This window comes from Mustela erminea, chromosome 3 (assembly GCF_009829155.1).
Source record: "Mustela erminea isolate mMusErm1 chromosome 3, mMusErm1.Pri, whole genome shotgun sequence".
NCBI lineage: Eukaryota > Metazoa > Chordata > Mammalia > Carnivora > Mustelidae > Mustela > Mustela erminea.
Genome location: NC_045616.1, coordinates 127,005,081 through 127,011,386, shown reverse-complemented (window position 1 = coordinate 127,011,386; position 6,306 = coordinate 127,005,081). Strand labels below are relative to the sequence as shown.

The 6,306-nt window shown below is 33.8% G+C and overlaps 1 pseudogene; it reads right to left on the bottom strand.

The window, feature by feature from the left end:
• Positions 1-1,933: 1,933 nt before the first annotated feature.
• LOC116587404 lies at positions 1,934-2,049 on the bottom strand (annotated as a pseudogene).
• Positions 2,050-6,306: the final 4,257 nt, after the last annotated feature.

Sequence of the window (6,306 nt, the reverse complement as noted above, 5' to 3'; positions counted from 1 at the left end):
TCACTGTTTCTTATTGAATGTGGCCTTGGAGAAGTGATTAAATCTCTGAATGAACATTCCCCATTAGGTGGTAAATTGGGACAGAGGCTTTATGGGGAATAACTTGTACCATGCAACTATGTTGTAAAGAATCAAATTTTTAATATAGATAAAAACATAAGACATATATTAGATAAATCTTTGTGGGGATTTTTTCCATATAAAAAATTCATAAAGATGGCTTTAAGAAAAATAGCTATAAAGACTGTAAGTCAAAACTCAGTGATTGTTTTCTAGGTTTTATAATCCCATTTGCTCTGCAGTGGTCTATTTTGTAGGTAAGTTCTGAGTAAACATAATCTTAAATTCATGTCATTTGTAAATTAGAAAATTAGTTATAGTAACTTAAATTGGGCAGCAAGCAATAGAAATTCCCTCTTGTTGTCATGATAGCAGGTAGTGTGTCCATGTCCACACGGACTGAAGAAACCACCCTGCCTGTCCCTTCATTTGTCTTAACACATTAACACTCAGTGCAAGGGCGTCTGGGTAGCTCAGTAGGTTAACTATCTGAACTTTGGCTCAGGTCCTAATCTCAGGTTCTGAAATGAGTCCCACATGGAGCTCCCTGCTTGGTGGACTCTCTTCCTTTCTCTAATAAATAAGATCTTCAAAAAAAACATTAAAAAAATCAGTGCAGACTACTGCAAATACAGGTCAGCAGTGGCAGTCAGTATATATCATGTGACATACTTGTGACAGTGTGTATCATCTTGTGACAACCAAAATAGATCAACCATGTCCTGATTCTTTTAAAAAACCTACAAGAATGCACATTTTTTAAAAAGTTTATTTGTTTAAAAAAATTTACTTCCTATAAGAGGTTTTCCAAACCCATTTGATATATAACTCTACTAAGATATAACAAACAAACAAACAAACAAAAGATTTCTTTTACTTTTTGTCTAGTTTTGTATTTTTAGGAACAGAAGCAACACACAGAGTAATAAGATAAAGAAACCACAGAAGGCAGAAAATAAGAAATGAGTGTTCTATAACCAATGATCCTATTTTCCTGGGATAAGCATTATAAGATACTTATTTACTCTTTATCCCTTCAGAGATTTAGGTACATACAAAATTATATCCTTACATATTTTAAACAAAATTGGGAGCTTATACATGTGTGTAGGTATGTATATGCATATATAGGTATATATAATGGACTTTACCATGTTCTGGGCAGTTCATTAGAGACTTAATAGCCTGGGCCAAAATCAAGTTTCTGCTTTGCAATTTTAATTAGGTTATTCAACCTGTGTCTCAGTTTACACAATATTCAATAGAATTATAATCATAATTATCCTCAGATAGTTGCAAACTTTCTATGTACTCAGTAATGTTAGCTATTATTACTATTCCATATTGGTATATATAATCTCTATCATTTTTAAGCTGCATATTATTGAATGAATATGCCATGTTTATTTAACCAATTTCCTATTGACTTTCATATTATCTTTAATTTTTTGTTATACATAAAGTATATTAAACGATCTTAAGGATAATTCTTTGTGTACTGCAATGGAAGTGTCATAAATGATTTCCTAGAATTAAAATTAGAGATTAAGCAATGTATGCATTAACAATTTTGGTAGATAGTCTCAAACCATCCTTTCAAAAAGACAATGTGTCAGAATACCATGAACTATGTAAAATACTTATTTTATCACACTATTTACAACACTAGCTTGTATCAATAATTTTAATCTTCACAAGTTTGATGAAATTGAATGAGATAACAACTTCCATATCTATTTTACTCTTATTTATATCAGATATGTGTTCATGAACTTAATAGAGTAAAGAAGGTATTTGCCTTGTTTTTTCCATTCAAATCCTTTGTACCATTCTCCCAAGATTTTCATCTTTGTATTTTTTTTAACTTTCTAGAAAAAATATAGAATGCTTCACAAATTTGACAAATTCACGGGTCATCCTTACACAAGGGCCATGCTAAGCATTTCTGTATCTCTCTAATTTTAGTATATGTATTGCTGAGGTGAGCACTTCCTCTTTGTATTCTTATTCATTTGTTAAAGCTCTTTACATGTTAAATGCATTAACCATTCTTTGTATCAGAAAATATAAGCAATCATGGCAATAATCTCAGTTATTGCTTCCCCTAATAATTTTTAATCAATAAAGATAAATCTGAGGCCCTTAATTTTAAAATGGTCCATACACGCATATTTGCATATAATTAAAAACTTATGGTAGCTCATTTGAAAAATTTTTTATAGAAATAATTCACCATTTACTTTGTCTCCTTTAGAAAATTCAAATGTCATGATCACTTTTGCAAAGATGAAAACTCTCCTGTACATCATGGAAGATATAAAGATCCATGATTGTCTAATTTACATTGTTGGCACTTTTATTTAGGTTTACTTAAATTTCTTTGTTTAGATTCTATAAAAGGGATACTTTATCTTATTTTTTAAGCACTTGGTTTCTCTCTGTTTTAAAAGAAAATTAGCATACTGCAGTCAGAGAAATCTTTTATTTTATATTTTTAAATTTTTTATTTAAATTCAATTTAAGTAACACATAGTGTATTATTAGCTTCAGAGATAGAATTTAGTGATTCATCAATTGCATATAACACCCTGTTCTCATTCCATCACATGCCCTCCTTAATGTCCTTCACCCAGTTACCCCATCCCCCCATCCACCTCCCCTCTGGCAACCCTCCTTTTTTTTCCTATAGTTAACAGAGTGATCTTTAAAAACCACAATATGATTTTGCTTAATTCTTTTGATAACTCTCATTTGTAAATGTTTAAGATGGCTTTTAGCAGGGGTATTGTAGAGTGTTGTAAAAAGAGGGGCAGTATCGTACATCTTCACCACCTGTGACCTTATTAGAAATGCATATTCTCAGGCTCTATCCCATACTTACTGAATCAGAATTGATGCTGAAGTATGAGAAGCACCAAACAGGAGCTTGGAGGAGGAGTGGAAAACCCAGTCTTTCTATCCATTTTCTTCCAGTCTCCCTATATTTTTGATCACTGTATCCCACACTGGCTTCTTCTTCTTCTTTTTTTTTTTTTTTTTTTTTTGTGGCTACACATTCCTTTCAACACCCTTTCTTTTTGCTTGGAATATTTCTTCCCTCCTTTTGTTCTACTAAATCTTACACAATTTAAATGCTACTTCTTTGAGGAAGTCTTCCTGCACCATCAAACCATGCTCTTCCTTATTTTAAATTTTAATATTTCCCTATGCTTTTTATCAGTACATGTTTTGGGGATTCTTAAATCCTTCAGTCCTCACACCATCACTATTTCTAATCATAAGAAACCCTTGAATCCTCAGATCCTATCATGGTGCTTGATACATACTGAGATTGAAGTAAATCTTACTTGGAAGAATGAATAAATATATCAATGACTAAAATCCTCCCCAAAGTGCTTCCTCACTAATTTGAGGATCAAACCTAAACTCAGTGATCACTTTATGACTGAAGACTCCTCTGGTTTCCTCCTCTTCTTCAGGATGCCATGTGCCTCTTTTTCTGTGCCCTTTTGCATTCCCTGTTCTGACATTTCCTTTGATTTATATTTTGACCAGTTGTCAAATCCCCTTGCTTTTCTGCTTCTCCTTGAGGTTAGGGATGGCACCTCTCTCTCTTGCTTTCTCCAGACCATTTCTTTCTGTCTTTTATTTTAACCTCGGTGACTGGAGCATAGCAGGCTCTCCAGTGAGTTTTGTGAATTAAATTAAATGTTAAGAGATTTTCCTGCAAGTTTGTTTTGAAACCCAGGGCCAGATGGTTACTTTCTCTACATTTCAGCTTGCTCGCTTATAAAAGGACAGCAACTTAAAGGAACTTTTTGAAAGATGATCTATATTTCGATTGTGATAGTCATTACTCAGTGATACAAGATGAGTAACTCATCAAACTGTGCTTTTAACATGGGTGGATTTCATTTGTGTAAATTACAGCTCAGTGAACTTAGAATGAAACTGAAGGGAGAAAACTAAATCATGACATGGTGGTCCAGTAGGTATTTTTGAGTTGAACTTAGAATGAGTTTCATTTTTTTTTAACTTATTTTAAGTGAACCTCTAAGCCCAGCCCTCAATTCCATCTTTCACAGACCCATCTCTGTGATGACGTTGCATGAGGGTTGATTCTCCCTTTTTTTTTTTTTTGATTCTCCCATTTTTATTAATCTCTCCCAATAGAAGCCCCTTTTCCAGTCTCTTTTGGAACTAAATTTCTTCGGTTTTCCCCATAAACATTAGATCACATTCAAGGGTCATTGCTGAATATGATACCCACTTGAGGATGATGTAAATCCTTAATTATCCAATTAAGTAACTTCCCTAAGGGCATATATCACCCAAAGATTTGCTTGTGTTTAGTCAATGTGGTTCAAATGAAACTTGGAATTAATTTATTTTAAGATTTAAATGCATCTTCACATTACTTTTCTACCTTATAGGAAGATCATCAAGAGTTTCTTCCTGTGATGATTAAAGCATAGTTTCTTCTCAGACCAAGAGTATCTTATGGAGTAATATATAAAAAATATATTACTCTATAATATGTAATACAATGTATGCTATATAACACATATAATAAAATATAAAATAGTACATATTATATATATATATACATATATATATATAAAATTCGCAAACACACACAAACCTATAGCATTCTTAACACAATTTAAAGTTTATTTTCCGTTCCTATTAATCTTTCGCTGTTACTATAAGGAGCTGTTTCACATCTAATGTGCTGTTAGAAAAGTTTCATTATTTAGAACCTCAGAGACACCTGCCTTGCTTTGCTGGTGGGTTACTTCAAATTTTATTATGCCAGGAAATTGTTTTTCCTTCCCAAGTGTTTGCCCTCTTATCACTCATCCCATCTCACACTTCCAAACCCATCCTGACTCTAATAAGCTAAGATGCTCAATCATTCTAGAAGCTGACATGTATAACGGAGCAATAAGGAAAAGAGAAAACAAAGGCAGTCTGACTCCTGCACAGCCACCTGTGATAAACATGAGAAATGGGAACCTCACATTTTACATTGCAAAAAAAGAGCTTTGTCGTAATCTCATAAAAGGATATTTCTACCCTTATTTTATATTTCTTAAAAATCACTCTCATGCATAATCTGGGACTATAGGGATGAAAATATATTGTATAATTATAGATTTTTAAAAATCGTAATACAAATAATTGATTAATTTGTCCTGTTTTCCTTCAGAGAAGGGTGAAACAATAATTTCTGTGGTTCATAATATAAAAGAATCATTTCACATTTAAAAATAGTGTTTTTCTTTTTCTCTCTCTTTTTTTAGAGCATCTTATTTATTCATTTTCGAGAGTGAGAGAGGGTGAATAGGAGAAGGAGCAGCAGGAGAGGGATAAACAGGCTCCACACCCAGCATGGAGCCCCATGTGGGGCTTGATGCCATGACCAGAGCCGGTCATGGCCAGAGCTGAAATCAAGAGTCAGAGGCTTAACTGACTGAACGAGTGACTGACTGACTGAACCAAGAAACACAGGAGAAGCCGAGTTGAGAGCAGAGACGAGGAAAGTGCGGGAAGATGGAAAACGATGGTAGAAATGCATAGGAACTGCAGCACTGAGAAAATAGGTAAAGAGAGAGGGATTTAGATAAAATTAAAAAGAAAAATCCAGAAAGTAAGAGAAGCTTAAAGGGCTGTTTGTTGTTTTGTTTTGTTTTGTTCTTGGTGATGGTGGTGGCAGGTTTGGTCAACTGCTGACATCTCCCTACCTTACACTAATATGGGAGGACATGGCTAAAACAGGCCCAATCCTGAATTCGTTGTGTCCGTGAAAACCTCTGTCTCGTGAAAACCTCTGTCTCTACGAGTTAAAGGGAGACCTGGGCCAGACTTTACAAAAGCTCTAAGTGGAACGTCATGAAACTTTACAGATGGAGACATTTGCTGATGAAGAGCAGATCCATGTAATATTACTACTTATACTGAAACACTGATGCAAGTCTTTTTCTACTGTAATGAGAGCTCTTAATTATTGGGTCCTAAAACTAGGCCTAGAGCTATATATACTAAATATATTTCAGTTTTTAATCAAGTTACTTTCCAATATAGCTGTTATGATTTCCATTTTAAAGATATGGAAACTGAGGTCTAATGCACAGACACTTGCCGAAGTCAGGTAGCTAGAAGGTAACAGAGTCAAAATTCGAACTAAGGTCTGACTTCATAGTCTGTGCTCATTTCACACATTAAACTCTTTCTGACAAAGACATC